The following is an 18968-nucleotide window of genomic DNA, read 5'->3' on the forward strand; positions in this document are numbered from 1 at the left end:
AGTTTGACTGTTTAGGTACCTCATATATGGAGACTCATGTAGAACTTTCTCTGTGCCTGGCTTAGTTCACTTAGCATATGCCCTCCTGTTTCATCCATCCTGTTGCGTATGGCGTTAGATTTTTGAAAGAACTGTCTCTAGCCATCTCCTAGAGGATGTTGGTTAGTAGGAATCAGGGCACCAGTGGTCAGATGCTCGCTATCTTGCCATTCTGGCAAAGATCCTGCTTATCAGTTTCCCTCAAGTGTAAAATAGAGGCTGCTGTTGTCAGATGCCTGGTCCAGGATCCGACAGAGGTATGGAAATTGCCATCAGAGGCTCTGGGCATGAGGAGAGAAGGATGAACAGAGCCCTTATGGTAGAGAGAGAGTCTCATGTTTAGGCTAAAGCAGAAATCTTACTGGTCCAAAGCACTTCAAATGCAGATCTATGTCTGTAGTTTCATGAAATATTTTAACCCATTAGCATTAATGTCAAGAAAATTTAATAAATAATTCAAAGTATATAAAAGGAGGCCTTGTCTTATTTGTGTGGATTAGAAAGAAAACAGAAAAATAGTCTAACTTGGATTAAAATATAGTTGAAAATCTTTTAAGCAAATGATATTCATATTTTGGGGGAAATTTTAGAATTGCTTTGTCAGAATGGATACTTAGGGCATCAAAGTTTTTGCCAAAAACTCTCTTGTTATCAGGTTGTGATGAATCAGCTGTTTTACTATGACTAGCAGTGATCCAAGTTTAGAAGAATCAATATATAAAAACGCCAGACTTTGTCATTTTAAAGCAAATATTTATGTTGAACTTTGTGTCAGCAGAACTCAGGATGTAGCAGGCATTGTAGAAGAATGTGCCTACAGATTCTAGGTCTACAAGAGGAAAATGATGAAAAAACTGGTAAAAGTAAAGTGTAATTTCATATCATAAATGAGCATTTAAATCATCAACCCTAAAGTATCTCTTGGTGACAGGAAGTAATGACTTTGCATTTGGGATGAGTGAAGAATTCAAATAAATAGTTATATCCAACTTTCTATATGAATAATAAACTAGAAATGTATATGAATGGGTGAGTTAATTTCAATTAAAAAAGTTTGAGGGAGCCTAATTAAAAAGAAAAGTACCCATATTTGACTCTTAATACCATAAGATGTAAGTCTAATTTCTTATTAGCTCTATGCTTTAAAATGAGACCTTGTCTGATTTGTGTCATTTTGGAAGAAAACAGAAAAAAATATTCTAACCTGGAGTAAAATAGATCTGAAAATAATCCTTTAAATGATATTCATGTTTTTTGAGGAAAATTTTTAGAAACTCCTCCATAATTTTTGTCAAAGTCTCCTGCAAAGTTCTACTGTGAAGCAAGGGCTTGGGAGAGGACCAAAAAGGATTTAATGTTGCTTTTTTTTTATGTACTTATAGTTATTGTAAAGTTTCATCATTTTCTGACTTTGGAGTTGCAAAAGGGGTGGCTTCTGTGTAGTTATTTTTTGTTTGTTTTTGGAAGAGTTGTTATTAAATGTGAAAACAAGTAGCCACATTGTCTTCAGCTGTGTGGGACATTCCCTCTTCATTTCATTTTATTGTCAATTATTTTTAGGAGGCAGGGCATCTTTCGATTTTTCTATGTTGGCCATGTCTAGCAACTTAGTTTATAAACAAATAAAACTAGTTTTTATACTGTTTATGTCTTAATAATAGTGTATATAGTTAGAAAGTGTGACTACATGATTTCTGTCCTTGCAGATTCACTTATGGTTTGATGCAAAGCCATATACTTCAATTTATAAAGAGTTGATAGCTTCTTCACGGCACAGTTATGCATAAACAACCACACATTGTTAAGTATAAATTTATTGAATGTATATACAATAATTAAAGTTATGAAATTCAGTTTTTTTTTTTTACATGAAAGTCATTTATTGTATAACCTACTGGGAACTGGCCAAAAATTAGGAAGTCAAGGAAGTCATTTAATCTTCATTTGTGAAAAATATACTCTGAGTCTAAGTAACCAAGGTATCTTTGAGCCAACAAAATACAAGTGAACAAAACATAAATTCTCTTATGAATGAAGTGCTTGCCATAGTTTACCACTTAAACTATCTTTCTTATGTAAAGATAGTTCTCACATGAAATACAGAACCTAAGCAGTAGTAATCAATATTATGCAGCTTCCTTGGGCAATGTAAACCTAAAATCAGATGAACAAAGATAAAAGCCATTTTAGTTTTGCTTCAGAAGGAAAAACAACAAAAAAACAACGCCCCTTTCATACCCACAGAATAGTGACACAAAAATTGCACAAGCTTGCTATATGTTGAATGAGGTATTTTACCTCATAACAAATTGAAAAGCTATGCTCCTTCTGCTTATATTTTTATGCGCTGCTTTTTAGTTCACTGAATTTTCACTGAAAAGCTACACTGAATTTTAAACTTTCACTGGATAATCTTATATGAATTGCATAATATCCTTTCTAGGATATTGTTTTGTTTGTAGAATATTGATCCACCTTTTGTGAAACTCATTTTTTCTTAAATATTTAACATTTCACTGTCTTAATTATATTCCCTCAGACTTATACTGCAATTATGATATCACGCAACTGATTTTTTTAAAAATTCAAACTTTTCATTCAGAACACAAAGCATACATAAATAAAAACATTATGGAGCTCATTGTTAAAAGTTAGTTTAAACATAACATTGTTTAATAAAGTTAATAGATATTTGTGTTATTCTTGGTGATACTTGGGATTTTTGTCATTTCTACTTTTATTATGTATTCTAATGTTTTAATATATCACTCTGCCATCTTACAATGTTTGCAGCGAATTTATCAGATCTAAAAGTAAAAGACTGAAATTTAAACTAAAATTTCACTGAAATTCACAGTATAGCAATTTTCAACTGATTGCTTCTTAAAATAATTACAGGTTTGACCCTTTATGTTAAAGCAATTTAAACCTAAACCATTGAACTCAGGCTTAGCTTTCCTTTGATTGATAAACTTCACATCACTGAAAGTAACACACCTCACCACCACCACCATGTCATCATCTAGTCTTAGTTATCCGGTCTTAGAAACCTGTATGAGAATGTGCACAGTATAGTACAGCTCTGTGACCAAGAGGGATAGAAAATAGGTTTGCTGAATACATGGCAGTCTATACCCACTATTCTTTCCAAGTTTCTGCCTATTTTGTATGCTTCCTGAGAGGGACCCATTACCAACTCCAAATAACAGATTTTTCAAATTCTTGTAATCCTTTCAATATTTCCTGTATTGTATAAGGGACATTCCCCAAAAATGCTCGTTGTCATGACTAGCCCTTAACTGGCTCTTAGATGATGAACTCTGAGACTTGGAATACTCTCCCTGATAAAGAGGACTTTTGTATGCCTGAAACTTTGGTTCATGCTATACCCTTTGACCAGGTAAGTTTGGCTAACAATGTAATCTGTGATGAGTGCTTGTTTTTTTATTCCTGAGGACATGGGCCATGCTGTACCAGTTTGATTGTATAGTTTATGTTAACAATTTAATTTACACCTATTTTCACTCTGCAGGGACTGGAGTCTGAGTGAGGCCAGTCATTCAAGTGCTGCATGGCTGCATGATTGACCCTATTAAAAACCCTGGAGATGAGGAATTTCTTTGGTTGGCAACACTTAGCATGAGTTGTTACATACCATTTCTGGTAGAATTAAGTGTGTCCATCATGTGACTCCACTGGGAGAGGACACCTGGAAGCTTGTGCCTCATCTCTCCTGGGCTTCACCCAGATGTCTTTCCCTATGCTGATTTGAGTCTGTATTATTTTCCTATAATGCAGCTTTGTCTTGTGAATCCTTCTTGTGAGTCACTGAGCCTAAGAGACCCTGGTGCAGGACCTTAATGATGAATAGACAGAAAGACAGAACATTGTGCTCAGTCGTGTCCTACTCTTTGCAAACCCATGCAGCCTGCAGAAGGTGGGTCCCATGCAGGCTGCTTCATCCATGGGATTTTCAGGCAAGAATACTGGAGTGGGTGGCATTTCCTTCTCCCGGGCATCTTCCCGACCCAGGGATCAAGCCCAGGTCTCCTGCATTGCAGGAGGATTCTTTACCAACTGAGCCACCAGCAAAGCCCTCCTTTGATGATGAATATTATTATATTTTAAAAAAAAAGACATCTTCAATCCTTATCTTGATTTAATTTTCAGTTTATACATTTTTATTCTATTTATAGATCTTACTATATGGCTCAACCCTACATCAGGGTGTCTTGTTGTTGTTCAGTCACTAAGTCGTGTCTGACTTTTGTGACACCATGGACTACAGCATACCAGGCTTCCCTGTCCTTCACTATCTCCCAGAGTTTGCTCAAACTCCTTGTCCATTGAGTCAGTGGTGCTATCCAGCCATCTCATCCTCTGTCCCCTCTTCTCCTCCTGCCCTCAGTCTTTCCCAGAATCAGGGTCTTTTCCAATGAGTTTGCTCTTTGCACCAAACAAAGTATTGGAGCTTCAGTTTCAGCATCAGTCCTTCGAATGAATAGTCAGGGTTGATTTCTTTTAGGATTGACTGGTTTGATCTCCTTGCAGTCCAAGTGAGTCTCAACAGTCTTTTCTACCACCACAGTTTGAAAGCATCAATTCTTTAATACTCAGCCTTCTTTATGGTCCAACTCTCACATCTGTACATGAGTACTACATACTGTACATAACAGCTTTGACTAGACAGACCTTTGTTGGCAAAGTTATGTACTGTTTTTTACTACGCTATCTACATTTGTCATAGCTTTTCTTCCAAGGAGCAAGCATCTTTTAATTTCATGGCTGCAGTCACTATCCACAGATTTTGGAGCCTAAGAGTATAAAATCTGCCAATGTTTTTACTTTTCCCCCATTTATTTGCCATGAAGTCATGCAACCAGATGCCAAGATTTTAGTTTTTTGAATATTGAGTTTTAAGCCAGCTTTTTCACTCTTTTTCATGCTCATCAAGAGGCTTTTTAGTTCCTCTTTGCTTTTTGCCAATAGGATGGTATTATCTGCATATCTGAAGTTGTTGATATTTCTCCCAGAAATCTTGATTCCAGCTTATGATTCCTCCAGCCCTGCATTTCTCATGATGCACTCTGCATATAAGTTAAATAAACAGGGTGAAAATGTACAGCCTTGAGGTACTCCTTTCCCAATTTTGAACCAGTCCATTGTTCCATGACCAGTTCAAACTGTTGCTTCTTGACCTGCATACAGGATTCTCAAGAAACTAACGGAGAAGGCAATGGCACCTCACTCCAGTACTCTTGCCTGGGGAATCCCATGGATGGAGGAGCCTGGTAGGCTGCAGTCCATGGGGTCGCTAAGAGTAGGACATGACTGAGCAACCTCACTTTCACTTTTCACTTTCATGCATTGGAGTAGGAAATGGCAACCCACTCCAGTGTTCTTGCCTGGAGAATCCCAGGGATGGGGGAACCTGGTGGGCTGCCATCTATGGGGTCGCACAGAGATGGACACAACTGAAGCAACTTAGCAGCAATAGCAGCAGCAGCAGGAGACTAAGGTGGTCTGGTATTGCCATCTCTTTAAGAATTTTCCACAGTTTGTTGTGATCCACACAGTCAAAGGCTTTAGCATAGTCAATGAAACATAAGTAGATGCTTTTCTGGAATCCCTTTGCTTTTTCTATGGTCCAGTGGGTGTTGGGAATTTGGTCTCTGGTTCCTTTGCCTTTTCTAAATCCTACTTGTACATCTGGAAGTTCTTGTTTAACATATTGTTGAAGCCTAGCTTGAAGGATTTTAAGCATTACCTTGTTAGCATGTGAAAAGAGCTCAATTGTCTGACAGTTTAGTTTTCTTTGACATTGCCTTTCTTTGGGATTAGAATGAAAACTGACCTTTTCCTGTCCTGTGGCCACTACTGAGTTTTCCAAGTGTGCTCACATATTGAATGCAGCACTCTAACTGCATCATCTTTCAGGATTTGAAATAGCTCAGCTGGAATTCCATCACCTCCACTAGCTTTGTAGTAATGCCTCCTAAAGCCCACTTGTCTTCATATTCCAGGATGTTTGGCTGTAGGTGAGTGACCACACCATCCTGATTTTCCTGGTCATTACGACCTTTGTTGTATAGTTCTATGTATTCTTGCCATCTCTTGTTAATCACTTCAGCTTCTCTTAGGTTCTTGTCATTTCTGTCATTTATTGTGCCCATCTTTGCATGAAATGTTTTCTTGGTATCTCCAATTTTATTGAAGAGATCTCTGTAGTCTTTCCCATTCTATTGTTTTTCTCTATTTCTTTGCACTATTCACTTAAGAAGACTTTCTTTTTTCTCCTTGCCATTGTCTATGATGTAATAATAGTTATTAATTTCTTTTTTCTAATCACCATGCTTACCTTCTACTCTTCATCCTCAGCACACATCAGATGTACTCATCCAAACACTCATTTTTTTTTTAATTTGGACCCAATAAATTTGGAATTAAGTTTCCCCTTCAAACCTTCCAAAAGGAAATAAAATCCCCACATATCTTTGTAAGAAAAGAAATGTTATATTCCTGACACTTCCATCATTTGTTTCCCACCGGAAGTGTGACTTTTTTAATTTAAAAATCATTCACTTATCAGAAAAATATTTGCTGAGCCTGCTGCTATATGATTGCTTTGATTGATACCTCATGCTAAGTACATCAAATGTAAGTTTTAACTTCTAGAAGTTTAAAATGTAGTAAAAGTTTTAATAGTATGAAATGAATAATAAGAATTGTAAGAAAGGTGCAAAAGGATATCAGTGGGATACTTAAAGACACTACTTTCATTCAATGCCAATTCTGGGTTTTGTTGATTTTTAGTTTGTTTACTCAAAACGTTGGCTTAAAGCTCAGCATTCAGAGAACTAAGATCACAGGATCCAGTCCCATCACTTCATGGCAAATAGATGGGGAAACAGTGGCTGACTTTATTTTTGGGGGCTCCAAAATCACTGCAGATGGTGATTGCAGCCATGAAATTAAAAGACACTTACTCCTTGGAAAGAAAGTTATGACCAACCTAGACAGCATATTAAAACGCATAGATATTACTTTGTCAACAAAGGTCCATCTAGTCAAGGCTATGGTTTTTCCAGTAGTCATGTATGGATGTGAGAGCTGGACTGTAAAGAAAGCTGAGTGCCGAAGAATTGATGCTTTTGAACTGTGGTGTTGGAGAAGACTCTTGAGAGTCCCTTGGACTGCAAGGAGATCCAACCAGTCCATCCTAAAGGAGATCATTGGGTGTTCATTGGAAGGACTGATGTTGAAGCTGAAACTCCAATACTTTGGCCACCTGATGCAAAGAGCTGACTCATTTGAAAAGACCTTGATGCTGGGAAAGATTGAGGGCAGGAGGAGAAGGGGACGACAGAGAATGAGGTGGTTGGATGGCTTCACCAACTTAATGGACATGAGTTTGGGTGAACTCCGGGAGTTGGTGATATACAGGGAGGCCTGGTGTGCTGTGTTTCATGGGATCACAAAGAGTTGGACATAACTGAGCAACTGAACTGAACTGAACATTGGTATTTCCAGCTTTAATTTCAAATTCTGCAATAGCATAGTCATTCCTGCTCTTGTGAATGGTATCATGCCTAGTACAGTAAATTATAGAAATAGATAATGAATATGAAGTTGCTCAGTCGTGTCCGACTCTTTGCAACTCCATGGGCTGTAGCCTATCACGCTCCTCCATCCATGGGATTTTCCAGGCAAGAGTACTGGTGTGGGTTGCCATTTCCTTCTCCAGAGGATCTTCCCAACCCAGGGATTGAACCTGGGTCTCCTGCATTGTAGGCAGAAGCTTTACCATCTGAGCTACCAGGGAAATCCTAGATAGTGAATAGTTTAAGAAAAATAGTTGTTTTTAGGTGTTTAAAATGGAGTTATTTTACAGGAATATTTTTTAAAATAAATGTTAATTTAGAAAACTCAACATTACTGGGTAACATTATTCAAAGACTACTCATGCTTTTAACATTAGCTTCAAGGGATTGTATCAAGTTTTAACATTACTTTAATGTCTTAATTATTAATTATAATATTAGCAAAAATACTAGTAACTATTATAAATTTATTCTGTAGATAAGAAGTAAACCTTTATGATAGTCAGAAAATATATTTATTTCATAAAGTGGTAAAGAAGCAGTTAAGTTTATTGAATGGAGAACATTAACATTCAACACCTTGATTCAGCCATCCCTATTTTCCCATTTATATTTCTAGTTATTCAAAATCATGTTAGAGTTTGTCACGCACTAGCTAGTGCCCGAGGTTTATATCATTCAGTTAAAATGTGAAGTATTTACAGCTTACTTTTTTGTTGTTTTTGTTAGTCACTCAGTTATGTCCAATCTTTGTGACCCTTTGGATTCTAACCCACCAGGCTCCTCTGTCCATGGAATTCTCCAGGCAAGAATACTGGAGTGGGTAGCCATTCTCTTCTCCAGGGGATCTTCCTGACCCAGGGATTGAACCGGGGTCTCTCACATTACAGGCAGATTCTTTTAACCTCTGAGCCATCAGGGAAGCCCATATCTTACTTTGGTTGTCTACTATTCCTAATTGATTGTACCTTGTGAGTAATATGTTACATTCTAAACTGGTTTTTAAAAATTGTTTGCACTATTTGAGAATCCAGTTGCATCTTATGGAAACTTGAAAATTCATATGTCTATGTACAGATCACACTTCAGGTAATTTGTGATATAAATGAGGAATAGAAAACAACACTACTGTATTTCAACTTACTGACTAAGTAGATCAAAAATCTAGTGTTTGCATGTATTATATCTAATGGATATGCTATCACTAATATCCACAGTAACAAGGTAAAGATAGAGTATACCATAATCAACAAAAATGTATGTGGCATACTTAGGAAAATTATTGCTTATCTTGAATTCTCCATCCTCTGTTTCAAATATCAGTGCAAGATATTAATGAATTGATCTGAAGAACTCTAACTTTTAAACTGTAAGTTGTAGGAAATTAAAAAATAGACTTGTTTTACCAGAGGTGCTAGATTTGTTTATATTAGAGTAACATTACAGATGGAGAAGGCAATGGCACCCCATTCCAGTACTCTTGCCTGGAAAATCCATGGACAGAGGAGCCTGGTAGGCTGCAGTCCATGGGGTCACTAAGAGTTAGACACGACTGAGTCAATTCCCTTTCACTTTTCACTTTCATGCATTGGAGAAGGAAATGGCAATCCACTCCAGTGTTCCTGCCTGGAGAATCCCAGGGACGGTGGAGCCTAATGGGCTGCCGTCTATGGGGTCACACAGAGTTGGACACAACTGAAGCGACTTAGCAGCAGCAACATTACGGAAATTCATTAACTGTTTTATTAATTCTCTACTATGTGTGAAGTTTAATACTAAATTTTAGGGGAGGCACAAACTATGAAAAAAATTGTTTGCATTGAAGAAGTCACAGTCTTGGGGAAAACACATGTTTTTAATATTCAAACTAAATACGAGAGAACAAAATATCAAATTCATTAATACAGATTTTTTCCTTCTTTTGATAATAAAAAGATCCCCTGGTCCAATTTACAAAAGAATTGGAAATTAACTTGATTCAAGTGTTGACCTCACCCAAAGCATCCTCTACTCTATGGTGCAAAGTGTTCAGAAATGTATAGGGAATTTTAAGTCATATAAGGCTTTTATTCAGTCTAATATATAGTCTGAGAAAAATATAACCCACAGAACATGGAAAACAAAGGCTAAATGAATCTGATAAATATAACTACAGTGTATTGGTCTAGCCAGTTACACAGCAGATTCCACTGCTGGGTGTGAAAGTAACAGAACTAGCATCATTTATGGACAGAAAAGGCTTCTGTGACCATCTCAAACATGACCCAAATCCTTGGGAGAAGTGAAAGGTTAAACAAAAATACAATACAAAATTCAATCACAAAGAGCCTCAAAAAAAAAAAGGTAGATAATCAAAGAAAGCTGCCATCAAAAAGGTGCCTAGACTCCATTCCAGGTAGAGTAAGTTTTGAATCAGTGCTCTCCTCTGTCCATGGAATTCTCCAGGCAAGAATAGTGGAGAGGGTAGCCGTTCCCTCCTCCAAGGGGTCTTCCCAGCCCAGGGATCGAACCCAGATCTCCCCCACTGAAGGCAGATTCTTTACCATCTGCAGTACCAGAGAAGCCCAAGATGTTTATATAGTAATATAATTTTCCTCTACCCTGCCACCCACTGTAAAGCAGTATTAACTAAGAGTAGGGAAGTTAAGAGCAAGTAATTATAGTTTATCACTTGTGTCCAAATGGAAATGCTGTCAGTTCAATTTGGTAGTTAACTGACCGTTACTGTCCTTTTAACACTATCAAACACAAAAAGTGTATCCTGATAAATTCAGAAAAAAATTCAGTTGCCTTTTCCCTATTTGAGTATTTTTCCCATTTAGACTTGCCTAGAGTTGTTTTGCTAATATATACCTAACTTCAAGAAAAATTACTTTTACTTGGAGTAATTTGAATTCTTTTTTTTTCATTGCTGTCTCAGAACTGAAACATTTTAAATGATGTGCTTCAGTTATTAGTTTTAAAGCTAGATATATACATTTGTGGATGCTATTACAATAAAATCCATTCAGAATAACTAACCCTTTGGCACTGACTATTTCTTTCCATTACTTACCATATTTGAGACTCTTTCCATAAAAGCAATAAAAAGTTAAACCAAATTGATTCTTAATGGTGACAAATGACATTTGAAAAAAATATTTAGTACTCAGATTTGAAAGGAAGGGACATGTGAAAGATGAATGTGTGATACATTTCTTTTGAATGTAGGAGGAATGTACTGTTATTTCCTGTACTAATTTAGATCAGCATCTTTATATCTTTTACTATTTCTACACCTAAATGATGGCCAAGGATATATGGGTATTGTAAATGCATTTAACATACCCAAGTATATACATATATTTGATTATTGCAAGCATCTTGAGATCCAGATTTGCACCCAGAAGTGCTACTATACTATGGCAAAACAAAATTTGCCTCCACATCGTGAGACACAATTTATTTTGGGTCAGATTGTTTTCTTTGGGTGTATATTGATTTGTATATCCATTTCATTGATTTCCTGCTGCAACTGTAATGCAGTGCTGATACTAAATTTTGTGACTATAAAAGTAACTAGCTAAAAGCTATATTAATTCCATTGTTAACCCCTTGACTTATATTTTTATTTAGATTATATAATTAAATGTTCATTTATTAATTCAGCAAGAATTGTTTAATTTTTCATTTTAGTTGTTTAATTGAAATATAGCTTATGTACAATATTATGTTAACTTCAAGTATTCAGCTTAGTGATTCAACATTTAAATACATTACAAAACGATCACCCTGATAAGTCTAGTAAACATCTGTTCCTGTACAAAGTTGTTGCATTATTATTGACCATATTCCTTATACTGGGCTTCCATGGTGGCTCAGATGATAACCTGCCTGCCCTGTGGGAGACCTGGGTTCAATCCCTGGGTCAAGAAGATCCCCTGGAGGAAGGCATGGGAACCCACTCCAGCATTCTTGCCTAGAGAATCCCCATGGACAGAGGAACCTGGCAGGCTACAGTCCATGGGGTCGCAAAGAGTCGGACACGACTGAGTGACTAAGCACACACATATTCCTTATACTATACAATATATCTTTGTGATTGATTTATTTTACAACTGGAAGTTCATACTTCTTAATCCCATTTAGCTATTTCACCCAACCTCTTATGCAACTCCTTTCTGACATCCAACAATTTCTCTGTGTGTATGAATCTACTTCTGAGTGCATTTATCTTTTCAAATTAGAATGATCGTTTTCTTCACTTAAATACTGGGAAATGGAGTTGTTAAATCATATGACAGTTCTGTTTCTAATTATTTGAGGAATGTCCAATAATGTTTCTGTGGTAACTGTACAAATTTACATTTTCACCACAGTATATGAAGGTTCCCTTTTCTCTACACCATTACCTATGTCTGTTTTATTTGCTTTCTTTTTGATGATAGCCATTCTGACAGGTGTGAGATGATATATCATTGTAGTTTTCATTTGTGTTTCCCTGATGATTAGGGATGTTGAGTAGCTTTTTGTGTGTCTATTGGCCATCTTTACATCTCACTTGGAAAAATTTGTTTTTTTCTTCAGGTTCTTTTCCCATTTTTAATAATTTTTGTTATGGCATTATATAAGTTCTTTATATATATACATATATATATATGTATATATATATGATATTAACCCCCTACAAGATGAATCATTTTGAAGTATCAAAACTTTTTAGTTTGATGTAGTCCCGTTTGTTTGTTTTTATTTGTGTGTACGTTACCAGAGGAGACATACCAGAAAAATACTGCTTAAAGTTATACCAGAACACATACTGGCTATGTTTTCTTCTAGGAGTTTTATTGATTTGGGGTCTTAAATTTAAGTCTTTAATCCATTTTGAGTTTATTTTTGTATATGGTGTAAGAAAGTGGCTCAGTTTCATTCTTTTTAACATTGCTTTCCAGTTTCTCAACATCACTTACTGAAGAGGCTGCCTTTCCCCTATTATATGTTCTTGCACTTTTTGTTATAAATCAATTGCCCATATAAGTATGAGTTCTTGTTGAGATTATCTCTTCTGTGTTGTGGCTTTCCAGGTGGCACTAGTGGTAAAGAACCCACCTGCCAGTGCAGGAGACATGAGACGTGGATTTGATCCCAGGGTCAAGTAGATCCCCTGGAGGAGGGCATGGAAACCCACTCCAGTATTCTTGCCTGGAGAATCCCCACAGACAGAGGAGCTTGGGGGATTACAGTCCATCGGTGTGCACAGAGCCAGACACAACTGAAGTGACTTAACATGTGTGCACCCATTCTGTTCTGTTGTTCAATATGTCTGTTTCATGCCAGCACCGTATTGTTTTGATTACTCTAGCTTTGTAGGATACTTTTTTTTTTTTAAACTTTACAATATTGTATTGGTTCTGCCATATATCAAAATGAATCCACCACAGGCATACACGTGTTCCCCATCCTGAACCCTCCTCCCTCCTCCCTCCCCATCGTAGGATACTTTTAAATGATGGCATGTGATACCTTCAGCTTTGTTCTTATTTCTAAAGATAGCTTTGGCTATTTGGGGTCTTTGGTGGTTCTGGTTCCAGACAAATTTTAGGATTATATATTTTCAGTCTGTGAAAACTACCATTTGTATTATGATAGCAATAGCATTGAATCTGTAGATTGATTTGGGTAGTATGGATATTTTAACAATATTAATTCTTCCAGCCCATAAGCATATTATATCTTTCCATTTATTTGTGTCTTTAATTTCTTTTACCAGGTTATGTATTTTTCAGAGTCTGCATCTTTCACCTCCTTGCTTAAATTTATTGCTTAGTACTATATTAGATACAATTGTAAATAGATTATTTCCTTAATTTCTCTTCCTGTTAATCCATTGCTAATGTGTAGAAATACAATATTTCTGCTTACTACTTTTGCATCCTGGAACTTTACTGGACTTCTTTATTAGTTCTATTTTTTTTTTTTTTTTTGGTAGCATCTTTAGAGTGTTCTATAGATAGTATCATGCCATCTGCAAACTGTGACAGTTTTATTTATCCTTTTCCAATGTGGATGCATTTTATTTCTTTTTCTTTTCTCATTGTTATGGCTGGGACTTTCAGCAATGTATTGAATACAAGAGGCAATATAGGTTATCTTGGTCTAGTTCCTGACCTTACCAGAAATGCTTTCAGCTTTTCACCATTGAGTATGTTGTTAGCTGTGAGTTTGTCATATATGACCTTTTTTTTATATTAAGGTATGTTCCCTCTATATTCACTTTGTTGGGAGTTTTTATCATAAATAGATGTTGAATTTTGTCAAGAGTTTTCTTTTTCTTCATCTATTGAGATGATTATATGATTTTTATTCTTTATTTTGTTAATGTGGTTTTCATATTTATCAATTTGCTGATACTGATCCATTCTTACATTCCTGGATCCATCCCAGTTGACCGTGGTCTGTGATATTTTTAATGTATTGTTGAATTCATTTTGCTAATATGTTGCTGAGGAGTTTTGCATCTAGGTCAATGAATAATGACCTCTAATTTTCCTACTTATGTTTTTGTCTGATTTTGGTATCAAGGTAATGCTGGCCTCATAGAATAAATTTGGAAGCAGTCTTAAAAGAGAATATATTAAGTATAGAATTTTAAAATGTGTTATTAATTTCTACTGCTATGTATTTATATATTTGTTATATGAAACATTTAAATTATTTGTCCTAAGATAAACCTATCAAAATGCAAATAAAATTACAAATGAAAAAAGAAGTAGTCCAAATTCTCTTCAATTTTTTTTATGATATTCAATATAGAAACTCAGATATTAAGATTTAAGAAAAAAAAGGAAAGAAAAGATTAAAAGCCAAATGCAGAAGTTTTTCAGGAGCATTGTGCATTGATTAATAAATACTATTATTATACATGGCAGTTGCATATAGATTTATGTTTATTATTGTTGTTGTTCAATCACTAAGCTGTGTCCAACTCTTTGGGACACCACAGAGGACAGCACAAAAAGTTCCTCTGTCCTTCACTATCTTCCTGAGTTTGCTCAAACTCATGTCCTTTGAGTCGATGATGTCGTTCAACCATCTCATCCTCTGCTGCCCCCTTCTCCTCTTGCCCTCAATCTTTCCTAGCATCAGGGTCTTTTCCAATGAGTTGCCTCTTCACATCAGGTAGCCAAAATACTAGGGCTTCAGCTTCAGCATCAGTCCTTCCAATGAATATTCAGGACTGATTTCCTTTAGGATGGACTGGTTGGATCTCCTTGCTGTCCTAGGGACTCTCAAGAGTCTTCTCCAACACCACAGTTCAAAAGCATCAATTCTTTGATGCTCAGCATTCTTTATGGTCCCACTCTCACATCTGTATATGACTACTGAAAAAATGGTAGCTTTGAACATATGTACCTTTGTTGGCAAAGTGGTATCTCTGCTTTTTAATATGCTGTCTAGGCTTGTCAAAACCTTTCTTCCAAAGAGCAAGCATCTTTTAATTTCTTGGCTTCAGTTACCTTCTGAAGTGATTTTGGAGCCCAAGAAAATAAAATTTGCCACTGTTTCCATTGTTTCCCCATCTATTTGCCATGAAGTGATGGGACCAGATGCCTTGATCTTAGGTTTTTGAATGATGAGTTTTAAGCCAGCTTTTTCACTCTCCTCTTTCACCATCATCAAGAGGGTCTTTATTTCTGCTTAGCTTTCTGCCACTAGGGTGGTACCTTCTGCATATCTTAGGTTGTTGATATTTCTCCCATCAATCTTGATTCCAGCTTGTGATTCATCAACTTCAGTCATTAGCCCTAAAATAAGAGCCTGTAATCCTACCATAGAGCTACCAGGTGGGTGACCCACAAACTGGAGAGCAATTATACCAAAGAAGTTCTTGCACTGTTGCAAAGATTCTAGGACCCACATCTGACTTCCCAACCTGGGTATCTGGCAAAGGGACTAGGAATCCTCAGGTAATCTAACTTTTGAATGTCAGTGGGATTTGATTACAGAACTTCTACAGGACTGGGGGAAACAGACATTTGGAAGGCACAAACAAAACCTTGTGTGAAAGGAGCAGTGACTCTGCAGGAGACTGGGTCATACCTGCCTATGAGTGTTTGAGGGTCTTCTGTGAAGCATGGGTTGACATTGGTCTGCCATGGGGACAGGGGCACTGGCAGCAGTCCTGGGTGACACATGATAGCATAAGTCCCTTGGGAGGTCACCTTTAGCACTACCATAGAGCCTGTAGACTCCAGGACTGGGCCACCTTAGGCCAAACAACTAATAGGAAGGGAGCACAACCCCTCTCATCAGCAGAAAATTGGATTAAAGATTTACTGACCCTGTCCACCAGAGCAAGACCCAGTTTCCCCCACAACCAGCCTCTCCCATCAGGAAGCTTGCAGAAGCCTCTTATCCCCATCCATCAGAAGACAAGCAGAAGCAGAAAAAACCACAATCCTAGAGTCTTCATAACAAAAATCACAATCACAGAAAACTAACCAAAATGATCACGTGGATAAGAGCCTTGTGTAACTCAATGAAGCTATGAGCCATGCCATGCAGGGCCACACAAGTTGGACAAGTCATGGTGGAGAGAGTTCTGACAAAACATGGTCCACTGGAGGAGGGAATGGCAAACCACTTCAGTATTCTTGCCTTGAGAACCCCCGTATGAAAAGGCAAAAAGATAAGACACTGAAAGATGAGCCCCCCAGGTTGGTAGGTGTCCAATATACTACTGGGAAAAAGCGAAGAAATAGCTCCAGAAAGAATGAAGAGGCTGGGCCAAAGTGGAAACAGTGTCCAGTTGCATATGTATCTGGTGGTGAAAGTAAGTTTGATGCTGTAAAGAACAATATTGCATATGAACCTGGAACATTGGGTGCATGAATCAAAGTAAATTGGATGTGGTCAAGCAAGAGATGCCAAGAGTGAACATCAATATTTTAGGAATCAGTAAACTAAAATGAATGAGAATCAGTTCAGTTCAGTTCAGTCACTTAGTTGTGTCCGACTCTTTGCGACTCCATGGACTGCAAAATGCCAGGATTCCCTGTCCATCACCAACTCCCGAAGCTTGGTCAAACTCTTGTCCATCGACTCGGTGATGCCATACAACCATCTCATTCTCTGTCATCCCCTTCTCCTCCTGCTTTCAGCCTTTCCCAGCATCAGGGTCTTTTCCAATGAGTCAGTTCTTTGCATCAGGTGGCCAAAGGATCAGAGTTTCAGCTTCAGCATCAGCCCTTTCAATGAATATTCAGGACTGAAATCCTTTTAAGCTTTGACTGTACACACCTTTGTTGGCAAATTAATGTCTCTGCTTTTTAATATGCTGTCTAGGTGTGTCATAGCTGAATAGGAATGGGTGAACTTAATTCAAATGACTTAATTCAGATGATATCTACTACTCTGGGCAAGAATCCCTTAGAAGAAATGGAGCAGCCCTCATAGTCAACAGAAGAGTCCAAAATGCAGTAGTACTTGGGTGCAATCTCATAAAAAACAGAATGATCTTGGTTCATTTTCAAGGCAACCCATTCATTGTGTGTGTGTGTGTGTGTGTGTGTGTGTGTGTGTGTGTGTATATATATATATATATGCTACCGCTAAGTCACTTCAGTCATGTCTGACTCTGTGTGACCCCATAGACGGCAGCCCACTAGGCTCCCCCGTCCCTGGGATTCTCCAGGCAAGAACACTGGAGTGGGTTGCCATTTCCTTCTCCAATGCATGAAAGTGAAAAGTGAAAGTGAAGTCGCTCAGTCGTGTCTGACTCTTAGCAATCCCATGGACTGCAGCCTACTAGGCTCCTCCATCCATGGGATTTTCCAGGCAAGAGTACTGGAGTGGGGTGCCATTGCCTTCTCCAATATATATCCTTCTAAAATTTAACTTCTGTAAGAGAAATATAGAATTCTCTAAATGACTTTCTAGGTGACCCAGTGAACCATGTATTTGCTTTCCACTTGGTCAGAAAATTTAAGTTGGTAATACAGATCATCCTCAAATTATAAGCGGATGACATCCTGGTAAGCCCATTGTAAGTTGAAAATATTATTAAGTAGAAAGTGCATTTAATACATCCAGCCTAGTAAACACCATAGCTTAATGCAGCTTACCTTAAATATTCTCAGAATAATTATATTAGCCTACAGTTGGACAAAATCATCTATCAAAAGGCCTATTTTATAATAAAGTATTGAATATCTTGTTTAATTCATTGGATACTGTACGGAAAGTGAAAAACAGAATGGCCATATGGGTGTATATAGTGGTTGTATGAGTTGTTTGTATTCCCTTGTGATCTTATGGCTGACTGGGAGCTGTGGCTTGAAGCTGCCTTGCATCACAAGAGAGAATTGTACCGAATATTTTCCACCCAGGAAAAGATCAGCATTCAAACACTGAATAAATCTTTGTATTGTAAAATCAAAACATTGAACACCAGGGGTTGTCTGTATGTAGAAAGTGCTGTATTAGGCTGTGCATGTATAGCAATGGATGACTTTAATGTGGGTAGGATGAAAAAGCATTTTTAAAACAGAGTGTGTTGAATTTGACCAATGGATACTGTGGGAGCATAAAAGATAATTATGTGGTTCATCTTTGGGAGTGTGAAAGGGTCAGCAAAATATCAAACTTGAGGGAAGAGAAAAAGATGGGTCTTAGGCCTAAGCAGAGGTTACAATAGAATATTCATTGGAGGGACTGATACTGAAGCTCCAGTACTTTGACCACCTGATGTGAAGAGTCGACTCAATGGAAAAGACCCTGATGCTGGGAAAGATTGAACGCTGGAGGAGAAGGGGAGATGGTGAAGGACAGGGAAGCCTGGTGTGCTACAACCCGTGGGGTCACAAAGAATCGGAGATGACTGAGCAACTAAACAACAGAAAAGAGGTAACAGAAGTTGGGAAGGAGCAGGCTTGGTGCATGTAAGCACAGCTAGAAGCTTGGTATTACTAGAACTTGGGTATAATACTTAGAGGTAAGATGAGAGGGAAGTAAGCCAGAGAGGGAGGCGGTGGTGTGATCTTGAAGAGCTTTCGTTTAAGTTTAAATTAGAATTTTTAGTAAAGATGTGGCCTCATGAAATTATTGTATGTGAAAATGAGAAAGGCTATGTTTTTCTGGAATGGCTATACCAAAAGCTATGTGGAAATGTGTTCGATGTGAAGGGATTTATATCCCCTTTTATCCTTTGCTGTCATCATGCTATTTTCTTCCTAGTTATTTTATTCTCTCCAAAATCTTTACCTACTAAGTCATAATGCATAACTCTGTCCCACATCCTTTGCTGGCATGGAAGTGTTCTCACTTTGCATATTTGTCTGAGGAGAATGA

The 18968-nt window shown here is 37.4% G+C and overlaps 1 non-coding gene across 1 annotated transcript; it reads right to left on the reverse strand.

Annotated features, from left to right (window-relative positions):
• Positions 1–7789: 7789 nt before the first annotated feature.
• On the reverse strand, positions 7790–7861 carry TRNAC-ACA (transfer RNA cysteine (anticodon ACA)). Its single transcript has one exon. It is a non-coding gene; the product is annotated as a tRNA-Cys (tRNA).
• Between the last annotated feature and the right edge of the window lie 11107 nt (positions 7862–18968).

Source organism: Bos indicus, chromosome 4, assembly GCF_029378745.1.
Source record: "Bos indicus isolate NIAB-ARS_2022 breed Sahiwal x Tharparkar chromosome 4, NIAB-ARS_B.indTharparkar_mat_pri_1.0, whole genome shotgun sequence".
NCBI lineage: Eukaryota > Metazoa > Chordata > Mammalia > Artiodactyla > Bovidae > Bos > Bos indicus.